Below are 23,438 nucleotides of genomic sequence, written 5' to 3' on the forward strand. Positions count from 1 at the left end.
TCTGTGGTATTCTGAGTAGGATTCAATGATTGAATGACTGTGACGTGCTTCAAACTCCTAGCAGGCGGGGCGTTAGTGACAGACGCAAAAGGATCAATGGATTCTATTCCGGCCTGACCGAGAACCGACAGCTGATTAGCCATGCTGTGACAGAGCATAGGAACATTTTCACTGAGAGGATGGGAGGTAGCCACTGACAACGGTGAAACCCTACATACAGCTTGCCATGGAAGGAGCCTTGCGTGTTTGATGAAGAAGACAGTAGGAAAGCAGAGATTCAGAAGATGGAGCATCTCCAAAGCCTCAACCTATTCTCCATTACTGCAATACAAGTAACCATTTCATGTTCTTTTACTTTTTACAATCAATCTTGATAATTTCTGATATCCTGACTAAGATTTACAAGATAACCATAGCTTGCTTCAAGCCGACAATCTCCGTGGGATCGACCCTTGCTCACGCAAGGTATTACTTGGACGACCCAGTGCACTTGCTGGTTAGTTGTGTGGGATTGCAAAAGTGTTATTGCAATTTCGTGCACCAAGTTTTTGGCGCCGTTGCCGGGGATTGTGTTTGAGTATGGACAACTGACGGTTCATCTTGTAAGGGTGCACAAAATTGTGTTTGAGTATGCAGTCAATGAGGATGAGTTCAAGTTGAATGCTGTAAAAGCTATGCAGTATCCAGACACACCAAATGACTGCATGGGCGCTGACATTATTGACTCTCTGGTAGAAGAGATCAATATGGCTGAAAGCCTAGAATCAGAGCTTGAGGACATCTTCAAGGATGCTCAACCTGATCAAGAAGAACTAGAGGAAGCAAAGGAATTTTCGAAATTCCTCAGGAAGATAAACCTTCCAAACCTGAACTCAAACCTCTACACCATCCCTGAAGTACGCATTTCTGGGAGAGGGTGACACTTTTCCAGTGATTATAAGCTCTGCTTTGAATCCACAGGAAGAGGAAGCACTGATTCAAGTCTAAGGACACACAAGACAGCTCTTGGTGGTCCATAAGTGATCTTAAGGGCATTAGCCCAGCTAGATGCATGCACAAGATCCTGTTGGAGGATAATGCCGAACCAGTGGTCCAACCACAGAGGAGGCTAAATCCAGCCATGAAGGAGTGGTGCAGAAAGAGGTCACTAAATTACTAGAGGCTGGGATTATTTATCCTATTTCTGATAGCCCTGGGTGAGCCCTATCCAAGTTGTCCCCAAAAAGGGAGGCATGACAGTGGTTCATACTGAAAAAATGAACTGGTTCCTACAAGAACAGTCACAAGGGTGGCGCATGTGTATTGACTACAGAAGGCTCAATACAGCCACCAGAAAGGATCATTTCCCTTTACCATTCATAGACCAAATGCTAGAAAGAATGCTAGAAAGACTAGCTGGTCATGATTACTACTGCTTTTGGATGGCTATTCAGGTTACAACCAATTGCAGTAGATCCTCAGGACCAGAGAAAACAGCATTTACTTGCCCTTCTGGCGTGTTTGCTTACAGAAGGATGCCTTTTGGTCTGTGCAATGTACCTGCAACCTTTCAGAGGTGCATGCTCTCTATCTTCTCAGATATGGTAGAGAATTTCTGGAAGTCTTCATGGATGACTTTTCAGTATATGGAGACTCATTCAGCTCCTGTCTTAACCCCTATCATTGTCCTGAAAAGATGCCAAGAGACTAACCTGGTTTTAAACTGGGAGAAATGTCACTTTATGGTGACTGAGGAATTGTCCTTGGGCATAAAATTTCAAGCTGGGGAATAGAGGTGGATAAGGCAAAAGGTAGAGGTAATTGAAAAATTACCACCACCTACCAATGTTAAGGCAATCAGAAGCTTTCTGGGGCATGCAGGTTCTATAGAAGGTTTATAAAGGATTTTTCGAAAATTGCAAAACCTCTGAGTAATCTGCTAGCTGCTGACACACCATTTGTGTTTGACACAGTGTCTGCAGGCCTTTGAGACCCTGAAAGCTAAGCTGGTCAGCACCAGTCATCTCTGCACCAGATTGGACATTGCCATTTGAATTAATGTGATGCCAGTGACCATGCCATTGGTGCAGTGTTGGGGCAGAGGCATAACAAACTTCTGCATGTCATTTACTATGCTAGCCGTGTTCTAAATGATGCACAGAAGAATTACACAACCACAAAAAAGAATTACTTGCAGTGGTTTATGCCATTGACAAGTTTAGATCTTATCTAGTAGGATCCAAGGTGGTTGTGTACACTGACCATGCTGCTCTTAAATACTTACTCACAAGCAGGATTCAAACCCAGGCTTATCAGATGGGTGTTGCTTCTGCAAGAGTTTGATATAGAAATAAGAGACAGAAAAGGGACAGAGAACCAAGTAGCTGATCATCTCCCGAATAGAACCAGTAGCTGGGGCGTCCCTCCCTTCTACTGAGATCTGAGAATTTCCCAGATGAGCAACTCTTTGCCATTCAGGAAGCTCCATGTTTGCAGATATGGCAAACTATAAAGCTGTGAGGTTCATACCCAAGGAGTACAGCAATGTGCAAAGAAAGAAATTAATTTCAGATGCCAAGTACTACCTCTGGGATGAACCATATCTCTTTAAGAGATGTGCTGACGGAGTGATCCGCAGATGTGTACCCAGAGAAGAAGCACAAAGGATCATATGGCATTGCCATGGATCACAGTAGGAGGACATTTTGGAAGTGAGCGAACAGCCACTAAAGTCCTCCAGTGTGGCTTCTACTAGCCTACTCTATAAAGATTCCCGAGAGTTTGTGCGTAACTGTGACAGTTGCCAAAGAGCTGGTAACCTGCCTCACGGATATCCATGCCTCAACAAGGGATATTAGAGATAGAATTGTTGATGTATGGGGAATTGACTTCATGGGGCATTCCCACGTATCTAAGTGGGTAGAAGCAATTGCTACACCCACTAATGATACCAAGACCGTACTAAAATTCCTCAGAAACACATCTTCAACAGATTTGGTGTTCCCAAGTACTAATCAGTGATGGGGCTCTCATTTCTGCAATAAACAGCTATACTCTACTATGGTTAGATACGGAATCAGCCATAAAGTGGCAACCCCGTATCATCCACAGACAAATGGGCAAGCTGAAGTCTCTAACAGAGAGCTAAAAAGAATCCTAGAATGGACTGTGATGCTGGGCTCTCTGTGGGCATACAGAACAGCATTCAAGACTCCTATAGGAACCTCTCCATACCAACTGGTGTATGGGAAGGCCTGTCATTTGCCTGTGGAACTGGAACATAAAGCCTACTGGGCAACCAGATTCCTAAACATGGATGCTCAGTTAGCTGGTGAAAAAAGATTGCTCCAGTTAAATGAGCTGGAGGAGTTCAGACTCAATGCCTTTGAAAATGCAAAAATTTATAAGGAAAAGGCAAAGAGTGGCATGACAAGAATTGTCAACCAGAGTCTTTGAGCCAGGACAAAAGTTCTGCTCTTCAACTCCAGGCTCAAATTGTTCCCAGGAAAACTCAAATCCTGGTGGAGGGTCCGTATGTGATCACAGGAGTGTCACCATATGGATATGTTGAGCTTCAGGATATTGATTCTGACAAAAAGTTCATTGTTAATGGACAGAGAATCAAGCATTATCTTGAAGGCAATTTTGAGCAGGAATGCTCAAAACTGAGACTCGAGTGATTCTCAGTAAAGGTCCAGCTAAAGACAGTAAAAAAGCGCTTGCTGGGAGGCAACCCAGTCATTAGGAGGTTATATGATTTGTTCTTACAGAGGCAAGTATCAAAAATGAAGGAATTCATAGAGTTACAGAAGGATTCAGCTCAAAAAGCAGAGAAAATGAGCTTACTGGTGAAAAAACGCCAGTAAGGGGCATTTTGGGCGTTAAACGCCAGAATGGGTACCATTCTGGGCGTTTAACGCCAGGAATGGTGCCATTTTGGGCGTTAAACGCCAGAATGGGCACCATTCTGGGCGTTTAACGCCAGGTGTGCAGCATCCTGGGCGTTTTGGAAAAACGCCCAGTGATAAAGGTTTTCTGGCGTTTAACGCCAGCCAGGGCACCTGGCTGGGCGTTAAACGCCCAAAAGGGGTATCAAATGGGCGTTAAACGCCAGAATGGGTGCCATTCTGGGCGTTTAACGCCAGAAAGGTGGGGGGACCACAATTTTGTTTTCAACTCAGATTTTTTTCAAACTTTCCTTTTCTTACCCATACTCTTCTACATAAATGCACTTCAACCTTTCATCATTCACTTTCAAATCTTCACAAATCAAAACCATTCTTCAAATCTATTTCAAATTAATCCCAAATCTTCTTCAAAAACTCACCCTTTTCTCAATTTCTTTACATATCTTCTCAAATCTCCTTTCAAATCTCTCTTTTTTTTTCGAAAACTCCCCTCCCCACCTTATAAATTCACGTTTGGCTCCCTCTTTTCACCACACCATTCGAATTTCCTCTTCCTCTCTCTCTCTTCTTTCCTTTCTTTTGCTTGAGGACAAGCAAACCTCTAAGTTTGGTGTGTTTTTCCGTGATCACTAAGCCAAGATTCATCAATATCATGGCTCCTAAAGGAAAACAAACCAATTTAAGAGGCAAGAAAGAGAATAATCCAAAGACTCTTTGGAATCAAGAGAAGTTCTTAACCAAAGAACATGAAGACCATTATCACAAAATAATGGGTCTGAGGTCAGTGATCCCGGAAGTAAAATTTGATCTGAAAGAAGATGAATATCCGGGGATCTAAGAGCAAATTCGAAACAGAGGATGGGAAGTTCTAACCAATCCTGAGACAAAGGTTGGAAGGAACATGGTTCAGGAATTCTACTCAAATCTGTGGCTGACAGATAAGCAGAGAATGACTGGAACCGCTTACCATACCTACAGAACCATGGTCAGAGGGAAAGTTATGTACTTCCATCTGGACAAAATAAGAGAAATCTTCAAGTTACCTCAACTGCAAGATGATCCTGACTCTTTTAATAGGAGGATGGTGAGAGTAGATAAAGGGTTGGATCAAGTTCTAGAGGACATATGCCTCCCTGGAACTAAGTGGATAACCAATTCTAAGGGCGTCCCTAACCAACTCAAGAGGGGAGACCTCAAACCAATTGCAAGAGGTTGGCTAGACTTTATTGGGCGTTCCATATTGCCCACTAGCAACCGTTCTGAGGTCACCATCAAGAGAGCAGTGATGATTCATTGCATTATGCTTGGAAAAGAAGTGGAGGTTCATCATGTGATTGCCTGTGAGATCTACACAATTGCAAATAAGAATTCCACTGTAACCAAATTAGCTTACCCAAGCTTGATCTCCTTGCTCTGTAAAGAGGCTGGGGTGGAGATGGGAGCAGATGAATTCATACCCATTGAACATCCAATCACCAAGAAGTCAATGGAAGGAACAAGAGAAGCAGGGGCGTGAACTCCAAGAGATGAAACGCCAAAAGCTCTCCTCTCAAGCTGAGGGAGCATCCACTTCTCAAAATCAAGGTTGTTGAGTCCTAACTCTGTGAAAACCTCTATCATTAGGAGCCTATTTTTGCGTTTTCGTTTTGTTTTCTATTTTTAATTTCATTTTATATCTATATTTGAGTCTTGTTCTTAATTCATAATTAATATAATTTAAAGTTTATGCCTTGAAGCTATAAATGCCTTGAAATTTATCCTTGAAACTAGCTTAATTGGTTTGATGTGGTGACAATACTTTCTGTTTTCTGAATGTATGCTTGAACAGTGCATATGTCTTTTGAATTTGTTATTCATGAATGTTAAAAGTGTTGGCTCTTGAAAGAATGATGACAAAGGAGACATGTTACTGAGGATCTGAAAAATCATAAAAATGATTCTTGAAGCAAGAAAAAGCAGTGAATACAAAAAAAAAAGAAAAAAAAATTTTCGAAAAAAAAAGAAAAAGAAAGAAAAAGAAAGAAATAAAAGTTGTGATCCAAAGCAAAAAGAGTGTGCTTAAGAACCCTGGACACCTCTAATTGGGGACTCTAGCAAAGCTGAGTCACAATCTGAAAAGGTTCACCCAATTATGTGTCTGTGGCATGTATGTATCCGGTGGTCATACTGGAAGACAGAGTGCTTTGGGCCACAGCCAAGACTCATAAAGTAGCTGTGTTCAAGAATCATCATACTTAACTAGGAGAATCAATAACACTATCTGGATTCTGAGTTCCTAAAGAAGCCAATCATTCTGAATTTCAGAGGATAGAGTGAGATGCCAAAACTGTTCGGAGGCAAAACGCTACTAGTCCCGCTCATCTAATTTGGAGCTAAGTTTCATTGATAATTTGGAATCTATAGTATATTCTCTTCTTTTTATCTTATTTGATTTTCAGTTGTTTGGGGACAAGCAACAATTTAAGTTTGGTGTTGTGATGAGCGGATAATTTATACGCTTTTTGGCATTGTTTTTAGTATGTTTCTAGTATCTTTTAGTTAGTTTTTAGTATATTTTCATTAGTTTTTAGTTAAAATTCACTTTTCTAGACTTTACTATGAGTTTGTGTGTTTTTCTGTGATTTCAGGTATTTTCTGACTGAAATTGAAGGTTCTGAGCAAAAATCTGATTCAGAGACTGAAAAGGACTGCAGATGCTGTTGGATTCTGACCTCCCTGCACTCGAAGTAGATTTTCTGGAGCTACAGAAGCCCAATTGGCGCGCTCTCAACGGCTTTGGAAAGTAGACATCCTGGGCTTTCCAGCAATATATGATAGTCCATACTTTGCCCAAGATTTGATGGCCCAAACCTGCGTAGCAATTCGGCCTCAGAAATTCCAGCGTTAAACGCCGGAACTGGCATAAAACTTGGAGTTAAACGCCCAAACTGGCATGAAAGCTGGCGTTTAACTCCAGAAAAGGTCTCTACACGAAAATGCTTCATTGTTCAGCCCAAGCACACACCAAGTGGGCCCGGAAGTGGATTTTTCTGTCATTTACTCATTTCTGTAAACCTTAGGATACTAGTTTACTATTAATAGGATCTTTTGACATTGGATCTGTACCTCATGACATTTTTACACGTTTCTTTGTGTACCTTCCACGGCATGAGTCTCTAAACCCCATGGTTGGGGGTGAGGAGCTCTGCTGTGTCTTGATGGATTAATGCAATTACTACTGTTTCTTATTCAATCATGCTTGCTTCCATTCTAAGATATCACTTATTCTTAACCCGGATGAATGTGATGATCCGTGACACTCATCATATTCTCAATTATGAACGTGTGCCTGACAACCACCTCCGTTCTACCTTAGATTGAGTAGATATCTCTTGGATTCCTTAACCAGAATCTTCGTGGTATAAGCTAGAACTGATGGCGGCATTCAAGAGAATCCGGAAGGTCTAAACCTTGTCTGTGGTATTCTGAGTAGGATTCAATGATTGAATGACTGTGACGTGCTTCAAACTCCTAGCAGGCGGGGCGTTAGTGACAGACGCAAAAGGATCAATGGATTCTATTCCGGCCTGACCGAGAACCGACAGCTGATTAGCCATGCTGTGACAGAGCATAGGAACGTTTTCACTGAGAGGATGGGAGGTAGCCACTGACAACGGTGAAACCCTACATAAAGCTTGCCATGGAAGGAGCCTTGCGTGTTTGATGAAGAAGACAGTAGGAAAGCAGAGATTCAGAAGATGGAGCATCTCCAAAGCCTCAACCTATTCTCCATTACTGCAATACAAGTAACCATTTCATGTTCTTTTACTTTTTACAATCAATCTTGATAATTTCTGATATCCTGACTAAGATATACAAGATAACCATAGCTTGCTTCAAGCCGACAATCTCCGTGGGATCGACCCTTGCTCACGCAAGGTATTACTTGGACGACCCAGTGCACTTGCTGGTTAGTTGTGCGGGATTGCAAAAGTGTTATTGCAATTTCGTGCACCAGCAACGGCGCCAAAAACTTGGTGCGCGAAATTGTGATCACTACACATCTTTGCACAACTAACCAGCAAGTGCACTGGGTCGTCCAAGTAATACCTTACGTGAGTAAGGGTCAATCCCACAGAGATTGTTGGTATGAAGCAAGCTATGGTCACCTTGTAAATCTTAGTCAGACAGACTCAAATGGGTATAGATGATGAATGAATAAAACATAAAAGATAAAGATAGAGATACTTATGTATATCATTGGTGAGAGCTTCAGATAAGCGTATGAAGATGCTTTTCCTTCCGTCTCTCTGCTTTCCTACTGTCTTCATCCAATCCTTCTTACTCCTTTCCATGGCAAGCTTATGCAAGGGTTTCACCGTTGTCAGTGGCTACCTCCCATCCTCTCAGTGGAAATGTTCAACGCACCCTGTCACGGCACGGCTATCTATCTATCGGTTCTCGGTCAGGCCGGAATTGAATCCAGTGATTCTTTTGCGTCTGTCACTAACGCCCCGCCTGCTAGGAGTTTGAAGCACGTCACAGTCATTCAATCATTGAATCCTACTCAGAATATCACATACAAGGTTAGACCTTCCGGATTCTCTTGAATGCCGCCATCAGTTCTTGCCTATACCACGAAGACTCTGATCTCACGGAATGGCTGGCTCGTTTGTCAGGCGATCAACCATGCATCGTGTATCAGGAATCCAAGAGATAAACACTAGAGCCTTGATTGCTTGTAGAACAAAAGTGGTTGTCAATCAATTTGTTCATAGGTGAGAATGATGATGAGTGTCACGGATCATCACATTCATCAAGTTGAAGAACAAGTGATATCTTGGACAAAGAACAAGCGGAATTGAATAGAAGAACAATAGTAATTGCATTAATACTCGAGGTACAGCAGAGCTCCACACCTTAATCTATGGTGTGTAGAAACTCCACCGTTGAAAATACATAAGAACAAGAGTGATCATTGGCTTCGGTCCCAAAGAGGGAACCAGAAGAACCAAGATGAAAATACAATAGTAAAAGGTCCTACTTTTAGGGAACTAGTAGCTTAGGAATTACAAAGATGAGTAAATGACATAAAAATCCACTTCCGGGCCCACTTGGTGTGTGCTTGGGCTGAGCAATGAAGCATTTTTGTGTAGAGACTCTTCTTGGAGTTAAACGCCAGCTTTTATACCAGTTTGGGCGTTTAACTCCCATTTTGGTGCCAGTTCCGGCGTTTAACGCTGGGAATTCTGAGGGTGACTTTGAACGCCGGTTTGGGCCATCAAATCTTGGGCAAAGTATGGACTATCATATATTGCTGGAAAGCCCAGGATGTCTACTTTCCAACGCCGTTGAGAGCACGCCAATTGGGCTTCTGTAGCTCCAGAAAATCTACTTCGAGTGCAGGGAAGTCAGAATCCAACAACATCTACAGTCCTTTTCAGTCTCTGAATCAGATTTTTGCTCAGGTCCCTCAATTTCAGCCAGAAAATACCTGAAATCACAGAAAAACACACAAACTCATAGTAAAGTCCAGAAAAGTGAATTTTAACTAAAAACTAATAAAAATATACTAAAAACTAACTAAATCCTACTAGAAACATACTAAAAACAATGCCAAAAAGCGTACAAATTATCCGCTCATCAACCATCCGTCTCCAATAGCCCATATTCAAGTGGAATTAGGAAGCTAAGGGATATGAATTTTACCCACTTGAATGTTGTGAAGGATGATGGCAACTTAGGGGGAGGTGTTTGGAATGAACGTGGAAGCTCTACTCCCTTGTGCTCTCCTCTGACAACTTCCACCTCTTTGCAATCATCTTCAATATCAACCTCTTCCTCTTGGTGGTTTTCTTCCAATTTAATCTCTTCTTCATTGTTCACCAAGGGCATGGGATGTTGTGCTTCTTCTTCTTTAATTTCCATGTCAAGTCCAATGGGAGAGGATTCAAATGTAGATAAGAATTCATTAATGATTGAATCCATCTCTTGATCGTCTCCTTCAAAGTCTTCAACTATGATATGCTTTGGAGGTTGTACACCCTCCTCAACATCAGCTTCAAACGTCTTTGAAGGATGCTCTATAACTTGACTTTCCCATGGAGGTTCAGCATCTCCTAAGTCTTCAACCACTGCTTCCTCTTCCTCTTCAATAATTCCGGCTTCTTCCACTTGTTCCAGTACAAATTCATGCTCCTTACTGTCTATCGGAGTTTCTAATGTCTCCTTCATGCTACGTTCTTCATTAGATTGTCCACATGAAGCCATGGGGGTTCCTTGAGTGTCCGAACGTCTGGAAGCTAATTGATTTATTGCTTGCTCCAGTTGATGAAGGGTTGCATAAAATTGGTCTACTGATTCCTTGAGGCGAGCTTATGATTCTTGGGTCGATCCAAAAATTGGCAGTGGTGGTTCTTGGGAGTAATTGGGGTTGGATTGGGGTGGTTCTACATATGGTTCATACGGTTCATAGGGTGGTTGGTATGGTGGATATGGGTTAGGGTCATATGGAGGTGAGTGGCGGAAAGGGGCTTGTGAGTGTTGTGGTTCAAAGTTATGTTGTGAGGATGGTCTCTGAGCATACGGTGGAGCTTGTTGGTAGCTACTAGGCAGTCCACAATATCTATCAGCTTGGTATGCATTGTAGAATGGTCTTTGTCTGTGATATCTTGGAAGGTATTGTTGCCTAAAGGGGTGATCAGATCCTTGTGGCTCTATCCATCTTTGATTGCTTAGACCCTGATGCATAGTCCTGTTATAGCTTCCATTCCTTGCAACAAAATTAGAACCAAACTCAAAGCGAGAGGGGTGAGAATTCATAGTAGTAGAAGAAAATAAAAACAAAAACGAACAAAAAGAAAATATTTTGAAAATTTTTTTTTGAAAAATATTTACAATAACCAATAATAAGGCACACGTTTGCAATTCCCCAGCAACGGCGCCATTTTGACATTAGGATTTTTGCTAGTAAAGAATTTTATAAAAATAGTTGCGTTGTAGATATAGATTCTAAACCAACAGAAATCCCTTCGTGCAAACATTTTGGTTGTCACAAGTAACAAACCCCTAAATAAATTGATAACCAAAGTATTTAAACCTCGAGTCGTCTTCTCAAGGAATTGCATGGAGGTATGTTCTTATTATTGGTTATGAAGATTGTAAATTGGGGTTTTAAAGTTTGGGCAATGGGCACAGGTATATTTAAATGACAAGTAAAATAAATTAACAATAATAAAATCTCTTGGCAAGGTATAAGAACTGGAAGTCCTATCCTAGTTATCCTTATCAATTGTGATGAGAATTGGATTTTTCTCCCACTTTGTTAACCTCTAACTATGAAGGTAAGTTAAGTGGATGAATTAATTCGAATCCTCAAGTCCCAGTCTTTCATTGGGAAAAGTTAGAGTTATTGGATCTCGAATCAATTCTTGAAGAATTCCAATTTTCAATCAACAATGAGTTTGATAACTCAAGAGTCACCAATTAATCAACCAAAGCCAAAAGGGAGAAAAAATCTAAATTATTTATATCATAAATAAGAGAAACAAATCATAGATCTGAAAATACCTCAAATAATATTTATTAAGAAAATCATAACATGAATGTCATTAAGCCAAATTGGCAACATATATTAAAAATAAGAGAAGTCAAAATAAAAGATTATTAAACCTGGAGCTTAGAAAAATTATAAGTTGAAATAATAATAAATCCTAAATCCTTTAAGAGAAATTCTAATCCTAAATCCTAAGAGAGAGGAGAGAACCTCTCTCTCTAAAAACTACATCTAAACTATGAAAAGTGAATTATGAGAGCATGATGAGTTTCTGCAAGTTCCTTGACTTTAATCTGGGTTTTTGGGCCAAAAACTGGGTTGAAATGCGGCCCAGAATCTCTGCCAGCAACTTTTGTAATTCTGTAGATTGATGTGTGGAAAACGATCCATCACAAAACTCACCGGCAAGTGTACCGGGTCGCATCAAGTAATAATAACTCACATGAGTGAGGTCGATCCCACAGGGATTGAAGGATTGAGCAATTTTAGTTCAGTGGGTGATTTAGTCAAGCGAATCAAGTTTTGGTTGAGTGATTTGTGTTTAACAGGAAGTAAATGACATTAAATGTAAAGGGGGAAGGGAAAAGTGCAGTAAAATAAAGAACAGAATTGTAAATGTGCAGAATCTTAAAGAGCAAGAAAGTAAATAACTGGAACTTAAAATGCAAGAAACTTAAATTGCAGTAACTTAAATGGCAAGAAAGATAAATGGCTTGAATAATAAAGGGAATTGAGGAATGGGATTGCCAGATCTAAACAAAGAAGAAGTAAATTGCAGCAAGTGATTGAGCAGAAAGTAAATCAGAAGCAAAAGAGCATTCAAACAGCAAGAAAATGAAATGCAGCAAAGGTTCACAGAAGAACCCAAAATGAGTTGTGATCTCAGGATCCCAAGGGCTTAGGTAGCAGAGCCTAAAACCCAATTTCCTTCCCAGATCTGAATTTTACTAAGCAATTGACAGAAAATTAGAGAAGAAGCAATTGAAGAACAGAATTCAAATTCAATTATGCAGAAAAGGATTTAAAGAGATTTTAGATGGGAATTGAGACAGAATTTCCTCAATTTCACACACCCAAAACTCAGAAACAAAAGAGTAGAATTGCCAAAGGGAAATGAGGAAGAAGATCTGCCAATTCTCCCTTGATCCTCTTAGTTCTCGGTCAATTCTCTCAAGAAAGCTCAAAGACAAAATTTCAAAGCTTAAAATGAAAGCAAAAATTTAAAAGCTCAAAGTAAAGATAGCTCAAAAGGTCCTAATTACATCAAACTAAGTCCTATTTATACACTTTCTATTCTTGGATTTTGGGATTTGGATGGGCTTTTGGATTGGTGAAGAAATGATTTCAAATTAATTTTTAATTTGAATTTTGGCCCAAGATCTACTTCCAGGAGGCTGCCCTGCCCTTGTGGAGGGCAGGGCAGAAAATTGATGCTAGGCACAAGAAGTTGGTGCGGCCATGGTGCGCATGATGAAGAAATTGGTGCACCAGAAGCTGCGTGGTGCGCATGAGGAGGAAATTTGGTGCGCCAGAGGCTGCCCTGCCCGCGCCAAGGGCAGGGCGAGAAAGGTTGATGCGCCAAGGACGAGCGTGCGTGCGGATGGTGCTGCCAAAAGGAAATTTGGTGCGCCAGGAAGAAATTTGGCGCGCCAGGATGCGCGTTAGTGCCTTGGAGGCTGCCCTGCCCGCGCCAAGGGCAGGGCAGGATTGGTTTGGTGCACCAGGGAAGGAACGCGCGCGCCAGGATCGTGCCAAGGAAGGAAATTTGTGCGCGCGTTGGTGCTTGTTGATGCGCCAACTTCCAATGCTGCCCTGCCCGTGCCAAGGGCAGGGCAGGGTCCTTCCTTCACGCCTCGGGTTCGATCCTGGGAGCTTGCAAATGCGCCACTTTTTCTTTTGATTTCTTGGCACGCTAGTTGGTCTCAAGGCTTGGCTTCCTCATGGTTCTTGGTTCGAACCTTGTAGCATGCATGGGAGCTATTTTCTCTTGAATTTCTTTCCTCATGGAGCCCGATCCTGCTCTCCTCAAGGGCAGGGCAGAATTTGCTTCTCCTTGCTCCCAGGCACCATTTTGTGCTCTGCCCTTGGAGTGGGCAGGGCAAGGTTGCCTTGTCTTGGTTTGGTTACTTGATGCTGCCCTCCTAGAGGGCATTCTGCCCTTGTGGAGGGCAAGGTTGCTTCCTCCATTGTGATGCGGCACGCCTCTCTCCCTTTTGGCCACGCTTTCCTTTTCTTGAGTCACGCTTCTTAGGCCACGCTTTTCATTTTCTTTTCTTTTCTTCACCTAAAATAAACCAAACAACCACTCAAAGTATCACTAAATTCAAGAGGCTTATAAATCAATTAAAATGCAATTAAAATTAGCTCAAACCTCATGTTTTATCATTAATTTCATAGTGGTTGCTTGATTTAGAGAAGTTATGCATTTTCACTCCAAATCACTTACTTAGGATGCAAGAAAGTGCATAAATGCTAACAAAACAAGTGAAATTAGCTTTGAAAAATGGGTATATGATGACTTGTCATCACAACACCAAACTTAAACCTTGCTTGTCCCCAAGCAAGCATCAAAACTAAGAGTAAATGATATGAATAAGAAAAGCACATAAATCCTTATTATGCAGATAGCAGAACTTCAATTTATGGGGCATTTATGCAGACAATGATACTCACTTATTGTTGCTACTGCATAATACATATCTTGCATCAAAGGTTTGCTAACTTGCTGTTATAAGACTCTCCTTATGCTCACCTCCTTGCTAACTCTTCTTGGCTTATAATGCTTTAACAAGCTTTTTATTCTTTAAGAGGTTTGGTGTTAAATGTTGCAGCTTAGCCTTTGGCTTCATTTTCTTTTATTTTGCTCAACATCTCTCCACCACAGACACTTAGCTCACTAATTCTTCCTAGGATCATTGATGCCCAGCATCTCTTTGGATTACTAAGTGCTTTGTATCTAAGTTGCTCTTTATTGTGGATTTTCAATTGGCCATCCCAAATCAGTTGATCTAAGTGACCGGGTTTCAAAATACCCCTTAGAATTTACTCATCCAAGCAGATCTCAGTACAAGAACACCACAGGCATTTGTCCTAAGGTTCAAACCATTGGTGTCCAACCTTTATTCTTTGTTTTTCTTGCCATTTTGGCTTTTTCTTTCTCTTTTTCTTTCTGTTTTTGTTACCAAGGGTGCTTCATTATTGATAAAAGTCTTTGTAACAGCAAGCTAACTCACAATTGAATGAGAATGATATTATGCAGCACTTATTTCATGAGTTATGCATTTAATCATACACATGTGCCACCACTAACTTCCATTCATACTCATGCAACATTGGATATTTTACTTTTCAATTCAAACCAAACTCTTTTATTCAAGCATATGGGAAACAAAGCAATATTTAAACTAAGTGATGGATACAAGCATTATGCAGATTTGGCATTTTCACAAACAATTTCACTTGTAGCTAAATGGACACTTTAGCAAGAAATGCAATGACTTCCAGATTCGAAATATCACACAGCAGCAAGGATTTAGTTCAGATACAACCTTTGAAGTTGCAGCCCTTTGATTTTTCTTTCTGCTGTGTTCCCTTTGAGTCAAAATGCATAGTGTCTTCAATTGTTGATTCATGTCCTGCATAATCCTCAAAGTTGCTTGCTTCTCAAGCTCTTAGTTATATGGTTAGTGTGCATAATCTGAGTGTGGTTTCAAGATTTGGTTTGGTGTGTGAACACCAAACTTAATTGTTTTGCCACTGTCTCAGATGTACCAAGTTGACCATATTTGAAACCATGTATCCTTGCTAAAGGTTAATGGAATTAAAGCTAGAAAATAATTCAACAGTTGAACAGTATGTTTGATTGCTTGGAGCTAGAATCATGCAAGAAATGAGAATGTGTTTTTAGATGATATTTTTGGTAGAACACCAAACTTAGAAGTTTTCATTCTCCCTCAAATTGTTTTGGTGTGCAACACCAAACTTAGCTCCTTGCAATACATAACAATTGTTCAACATCTTTATTGAAAAGCTTATGAAAAGAAACTACCTCAGGTTGGGTTGCCTCCCAACAAGCGCTCTTTTATTGTCATTAGCTTGACATCTTCATTTTTGCCTATCATGGAGGTCGAAAATCACAGTGCCTTAGCTTGTCTGTCTTTACTGTGAACTTCCTTCCGGTTTCCTCTTTGATGACCTCTACAGATTCTTGTGGAAGGATCTTAGTCACAACATAATGATCAGACAACTGTGGGAATACCTTTATGGTTTGCATATTGATCATCACTCGATCCCCTAGTGAGAACTTCCCAGTGTACTTGTCTTTAGTTCTCTCCTCTGTCTCTCTTTGAAGGAATTCTCTGTTGTGTCTTTCTTGACTGGTACTTCCTTTCTCATCGTCTTCTATGATCCCTTTCCATCCGTCCTTCTTTGTATCTTCTTCGTTATTGGTTGATTTATCTTTACTGGCTTTGAAGAAAGTAGTTGGTTTCTTCTCACCCATTTCTGCAAATTGCTTTGCCAATTGAACTATCTGCTCCTCAAGTCTTCTCATTAACATCTCTTGGTTCCTTGTTGTTTCTTCTTGATGTTTCATCATTCTCTCCACTAGGATCTCCAAGTTTGTGATTCTCTGAGAGTCTTGTGAGGTTGGTTGGTTGGGACATGTTGAAGGTAGGAAAGGTGGATGTGGTGGAGGAATGTAGTGGTTGTTATTGCTGTAATGGTGTTTTTGATGGTTTGTGAAGTTCGGGTTGTTATAATGGAATTCCCTTGGTTTGTGATTTTGGTACTCACTCCTTCTCCAGTTGGGATAGGTTTGGGGGTGTCTGTGTTGTGGATATTGGCTTTGAGTGGTATTAATGGGTGGGGGATGTTGATTGGTTGTGGTCATAGAATTGTCCTGGCGGAAACTTCCTTGTTCTTGATGTTGAGGCTCCCTCATTTGCAGATAAGAATGAGGTCTCCAAGGTGGGAATTTGGCATTCTCTGTAGCAGACAACTCTATGTTTTGATGTGGTTAATGGTGCATCTGTTTGCTTTGATCCTTGAACGCATTTACCCCTTCAGTAGTTGCCATTTCTTCTTCTGAGATTGAACTATGTGGTTTCTCAGATGGATGTTGGTTGTTGGCTCCTTTGTCATTGAAGCCTGCAATTCCTTGGGCAGTTGTTGTTGCTCTGAGTAGGCCATCTGAGAAATAGTCCACTGCTTGTCTAGTTTCTAGGGTCAATCCTTCATAGAAGGCTCGGAAGCCTACTTTGTCAGTTGCCTTCTTGTATCTTTCCCAAGCCTTGAAGAGTGGTTCTTCATCCCCTTGTGTGAATAAATGTCCCTCTTCTTTCGGCTGGATGATCTGTTTGGATGAAGTGAATTTTGCCAGAAATTTTGTGACCAAATCATCCCAACTAGTAATACTTCCTTGGGGAAAAGTTTCAAACCATTGTGCAGCTTCACCCTTTAATGAGAAAGGGAATAACAGAATCTTGTAAGTGTCCTGATCTGAGCCATCAGTTTTGACTGCATTGCAAGTTCTCAGAAAAGTGGATATATGCTGTTGAGGATCCTCTGCTGGATTTCCATCATAAGAACAATTGTTCTTGATGAGTGTAATGAGGGGTGGCTTCATATCATGATACCCCTTGTCTGTAGAAACGTGGTTTCCTGTGATACACAGACAATCATAATAACCAATCAACAACACACTTGAGAATTAACTGCTGTTATTTGAGATAAAGTGTGAGTGAGTTAGTAGAGGCAATTTCTCAAACAGTTAGTGTGTTAGTAAGAGTTAGAATAACAGAAAAGAAAAATGCTTAATCTAGACCTCCACTTCACTTAATCATTGTCAATCTATTTCAATCCCCGGCAACGGCGCCAAAAACTTGATGTGTGGAAAACGATCCATCACAAAACTCACCGGCAAGTGTACCGGGTCGCATCAAGTAATAATAACTCACATGAGTGAGGTCGATCCCACAGGGATTGAAGGATTGAGCAATTTTAGTTCAGTGGGTGATTTAGTCAAGCGAATCAAGTTTTGGTTGAGTGATTTGTGTTTAACAGGAAGTAAATGACATTAAATGTAAAGGGGGAAGGGAAAAGTGCAGTAAAATAAAGAACAGAATTGTAAATGTGCAGAATCTTAAAGAGCAAGAAAGTAAATAACTGGAACTTAAAATGCAAGAAACTTAAATTGCAGTAACTTAAATGGCAAGAAATATAAATGGCTTGAATAATAAAGGGAATTGAGGAATGGGATTGCCAGATCTAAACAAAGAAGAAGTAAATTGCAGCAAGTGATTGAGCAGAAAGTAAATCAGAAGCAAAAGAGCATTCAAACAGCAAGAAAATGAAATGCAGCAAAGGTTCACAGAAGAACCCAAAATGAGTTGTGATCTCAGGATCCCAAGGGCTTAGGTAGCAGAGCCTAAAACCCAATTTCCTTCCCAGATCTGAATTTTACTAAGCAATTGACAGAAAATTAGAGAAGAAGCAATTGAAGAACAGAATTCAAATTCAATTATGCAGAAAAGGATTTAAAGAGATTTTAGATGGGAATTGAGACAGAATTTCCTCAATTTCACACACCCAAAACTCAGAAACAAAAGAGTAGAATTGCCAAAGGGAAATGAGGAAGAAGATCTGCCAATTCTCCCTTGATCCTCTTAGTTCTCGGTCAATTCTCTCAAGAAAGCTCAAAGACAAAATTTCAAAGCTTAAAATGAAAGCAAAAATTTAAAAGCTCAAAGTAAAGATAGCTCAAAAGGTCCTAATTACATCAAACTAAGTCCTATTTATACACTTTCTATTCTTGGATTTTGGGATTTGGATGGGCTTTTGGATTGGTGAAGAAATGATTTCAAATTAATTTTTAATTTGAATTTTGGCCCAAGATCTACTTCCAGGAGGCTGCCCTGCCCTTGTGGAGGGCAGGGCAGAAAATTGATGCTAGGCACAAGAAGTTGGTGCGGCCATGGTGCGCATGATGAAGAAATTGGTGCGCCAGAAGCTGCGTGGTGCGCATGAGGAGGAAATTTGGTATGCCAGAGGCTGCCCTGCCCGCGCCAAGGGCAGGGCGAGAAAGGTTGATGCGCCAAGGACGAGCGTGCGTGCGGATGGTGCTGCCAGAAGGAAATTTGGTGCGCCAGGAAGAAATTTGGCGCGCCAGGATGCGCGTTAGTGCCTTGGAGGCTGCCCTGCCCGCGCCAAGGGCAGGGCAGGATTGGTTTGGTGCGCCAGGGAAGGAACGCGCGCGCCAGGATCGTGCCAAGGAAGGAAATTTGTGCGCGCGTTGGTGCTTGTTGATGCGCCAACTTCCAATGCTGCCCTGCCCGTGCCAAGGGCAGGGCAGGGTCCTTCCTTCACGCCTCGGGTTCGATCCTGGGAGCTTGCAAATGCGCCACTTTTTCTTTTGATTTCTTGGCACGCTAGTTGGTCTCAAGGCTTGGCTTCCTCATGGTTCTTGGTTCGAACCTTGTAGCATGCATGGGAGCTATTTTCTCTTGAATTTCTTTCCTCATGGAGCCCGATCCTGCTCTCCTCAAGGGCAGGGCAGAATTTGCTTCTCCTTGCTCCCAGGCACCATTTTGTGCTCTGCCCTTGGAGTGGGCAGGGCAAGGTTGCCTTGTCTTGGTTTGGTTACTTGATGCTGCCCTCCTAGAGGGCATTCTGCCCTTGTGGAGGGCAAGGTTGCTTCCTCCATTGTGATGCGGCACGCCTCTCTCCCTTTTGGCCACGCTTTCCTTTTCTTGAGTCACGCTTCTTAGGCCACGCTTTTCATTTTCTTTTCTTTTCTTCACCTAAAATAAACCAAACAACCACTCAAAGTATCACTAAATTCAAGAGGCTTATAAATCAATTAAAATGCAATTAAAATTAGCTCAAACCTCATGTTTTATCATTAATTTCATAGTGGTTGCTTGATTTAGAGAAGTTATGTATTTTCACTCCAAATCACTTACTTAGGATGCAAGAAAGTGCATAAATGCTAACAAAACAAGTGAAATTAGCTTTGAAAAATGGGTATATGATGACTTGTCATCACAACACCAAACTTAAACCTTGCTTGTCCCCAAGCAAGCATCAAAACTAAGAGTAAATGATATGAATAAGAAAAGCACATAAATCCTTATTATGCAGATAGCAGAACTTCAATTTATGGGGCATTTATGCAGACAATGATACTCACTTATTGTTGCTACTGCATAATACATATCTTGCATCAAAGGTTTGCTAACTTGCTGTTATAAGACTCTCCTTATGCTCACCTCCTTGCTAACTCTTCTTGGCTTATAATGCTTTAACAAGCTTTTTATTCTTTAAGAGGTTTGGTGTTAAATGTTGCAGCTTAGCCTTTGGCTTCATTTTCTTTTATTTTGCTCAACATCTCTCCACCACAGACACTTAGCTCACTAATTCTTCCTAGGATCATTGATGCCCAGCATCTCTTTGGATCACTAAGTGCTTTGTATCTAAGTTGCTCTTTATTGTGGATTTTCAATTGGCCATCCCAAATCAGTTGATCTAAGTGACCGGGTTTCAAAATACCCCTTAGAATTTACTCATCCAAGCAGATCTCAGTACAAGAACACCACAGGCATTTGTCCTAAGGTTCAAACCATTGGTGTCCAACCTTTATTCTTTGTTTTTCTTGCCATTTTGGCTTTTTCTTTCTCTTTTTCTTTCTGTTTTTGTTACCAAGGGTGCTTCATTATTGATAAAAGTCTTTGTAACAGCAAGCTAACTCACAATTGAATGAGAATGATATTATGCAGCACTTATTTCATGAGTTATGCATTTAATCATACACATGTGCCACCACTAACTTCCATTCATACTCATGCAACATTGGATATTTTACTTTTCAATTCAAACCAAACTCTTTTATTCAAGCATATGGGAAACAAAGCAATATTTAAACTAAGTGATGGATACAAGCATTATGCAGATTTGGCATTTTCACAAACAATTTCACTTGTAGCTAAATGGACACTTTAGCAAGAAATGCAATGACTTCCAGATTCGAAATATCACACAGCAGCAAGGATTTAGTTCAGATACAACCTTTGAAGTTGCAGCCCTTTGATTTTTCTTTCTGCTGTGTTCCCTTTGAGTCAAAATGCATAGTGTCTTCAATTGTTGATTCATGTCCTGCATAATCCTCAAAGTTGCTTGCTTCTCAAGCTCTTAGTTATATGGTTAGTGTGCATAATCTGAGTGTGGTTTCAAGATTTGGTTTGGTGTGTGAACACCAAACTTAATTGTTTTGCCACTGTCTCAGATGTACCAAGTTGACCATATTTGAAACCATGTATCCTTGCTAAAGGTTAATGGAATTAAAGCTAGAAAATAATTCAACAGTTGAACAGTATGTTTGATTGCTTGGAGCTAGAATCATGCAAGAAATGAGAATGTGTTTTTAGATGATATTTTTGGTAGAACACCAAACTTAGAAGTTTTCATTCTCCCTCAAATTGTTTTGGTGTGCAACACCAAACTTAGCTCCTTGCAATACATAACAATTGTTCAACATCTTTATTGAAAAGCTTATGAAAAGAAACTACCTCAGGTTGGGTTGCCTCCCAACAAGCGCTCTTTTATTGTCATTAGCTTGACATCTTCATTTTTGCCTATCATGGAGGTCGAAAATCACAGTGCCTTAGCTTGTCTGTCTTTACTGTGAACTTCCTTCCGGTTTCCTCTTTGATGACCTCTACAGATTCTTGTGGAAGGATCTTAGTCACAACATAATGATCAGACAACTGTGGGAATACCTTTATGGTTTGCATATTGATCATCACTCGATCCCCTAGTGAGAACTTCCCAGTGTACTTGTCTTTAGTTCTCTCCTCTGTCTCTCTTTGAAGGAATTCTCTGTTGTGTCTTTCTTGACTGGTACTTCCTTTCTCATCGTCTTCTATGATCCCTTTCCATCCGTCCTTCTTTGTATCTTCTTCGTTATTGGTTGATTTATCTTTACTGGCTTTGAAGAAAGTAGTTGGTTTCTTCTCACCCATTTCTGCAAATTGCTTTGCCAATTGAACTATCTGCTCCTCAAGTCTTCTCATTAACATCTCTTGGTTCCTTGTTGTTTCTTCTTGATGTTTCATCATTCTCTCCACTAGGATCTCCAAGTTTGTGATTCTCTGAGAGTCTTGTGAGGTTGGTTGGTTGGGACATGTTGAAGGTAGGAAAGGTGGATGTGGTGGAGGAATGTAGTGGTTGTTATTGCTGTAATGGTGTTTTTGATGGTTTGTGAAGTTCGGGTTGTTATAATGGAATTCCCTTGGTTTGTGATTTTGGTACTCACTCCTTCTCCAGTTGGGATAGGTTTGGGGGTGTCTGTGTTGTGGATATTGGCTTTGAGTGGTATTAATGGGTGGGGGATGTTGATTGGTTGTGGTCATAGAATTGTCCTGGCGGAAACTTCCTTGTTCTTGATGTTGAGGCTCCCTCATTCGCAGATAAGAATGAGGTCTCCAAGGTGGGAATTTGGCATTCTCTGTAGCAGACAACTCTATGTTTTGATGTGGTTGATGGTGCATCTGTTTGCTTTGGTCCTTGAACGCATTTACCCCTTCAGTAGTTGCCATTTCTTCTTCTGAGATTGAACTATGTGGTTTCTCAGATGGATGTTGGTTGTTGGCTCCTTTGTCATTGAAGCCTGCAATTCCTTGGGCAGTTGTTGTTGCTCTGAGTAGGCCATCTGAGAAATAGTCCACTGCTTGTCTAGTTTCTAGGGTCAATCCTTCATAGAAGGCTCGGAAGCCTACTTTGTCAGTTGCCTTCTTGTATCTTTCCCAAGCCTTGAAGAGTGGTTCTTCATCCCCTTGTGTGAATAAATGTCCCTCTTCTTTCGGCTGGATGATCTGTTTGGATGAAGTGAATTTTGCCAGAAATTTTGTGACCAAATCATCCCAACTAGTAATACTTCCTTGGGGAAAAGTTTCAAACCATTGTGCAGCTTCACCCTTTAATGAGAAAGGGAATAACAGAATCTTGTAAGTGTCCTGATCTGAGCCATCAGTTTTGACTACATTGCAAGTTCTCAGAAAAGTGGATATATGCTGTTGAGGATCCTCTGCTGGATTTCCATCATAAGAACAATTGTTCTTGATGAGTGTAATGAGGGGTGGCTTCATATCATGATACCCCTTGTCTGTAGAAACGTGGTTTCCTGTGATACACAGACAATCATAATAACCAATCAACAACACACTTGAGAATTAACTGCTGTTATTTGAGATAAAGTGTGAGTGAGTTAGTAGAGGCAATTTCTCAAACAGTTAGTGTGTTAGTAAGAGTTAGAATAACAGAAAAGAAAAATGCTTAATCTAGACCTCCACTTCACTTAATCATTGTCAATCTATTTCAATCCCCGGCAACGGCGCCAAAAACTTGATGTGTGGAAAACGATCCAACACAAAACTCACCGGCAAGTGTACCGGGTCGCATCAAGTAATAATAACTCACATGAGTGAGGTCGATCCCACAGGGATTGAAGGATTGAGCAATTTTAGTTCAGTGGGTGATTTAGTCAAGCGAATCAAGTTTTGGTTGAGTGATTTGTGTTTAACAGGAAGTAAATGACATTAAATGTAAAGGGGGAAGGGAAAAGTGCAGTAAAATAAAGAACAGAATTGTAAATGTGCAGAATCTTAAAGAGCAAGAAAGTAAATAACTGGAACTTAAAATGCAAGAAACTTAAATTGCAGTAACTTAAATGGCAAGAAAGATAAATGGCTTGAATAATAAAGGGAATTGAGGAATGGGATTGCCAGATCTAAACAAAGAAGAAGTAAATTGCAGCAAGTGATTGAGCAGAAAGTAAATCAGAAGCAAAAGAGCATTCAAACAGCAAGAAAATGAAATGCAGCAAAGGTTCACAGAAGAACCCAAAATGAGTTGTGATCTCCGGATCCCAAGGGCTTAGGTAGCAGAGCCTAAAACCCAATTCCTTCCCAGATCTGAATTTTACTAAGCAATTGACAGAAAATTAGAGAAGAAGCAATTGAAGA

This window comes from Arachis stenosperma, chromosome 10 (genome assembly GCF_014773155.1).
Source record: "Arachis stenosperma cultivar V10309 chromosome 10, arast.V10309.gnm1.PFL2, whole genome shotgun sequence".
Classification (NCBI taxonomy): domain Eukaryota; kingdom Viridiplantae; phylum Streptophyta; class Magnoliopsida; order Fabales; family Fabaceae; genus Arachis; species Arachis stenosperma.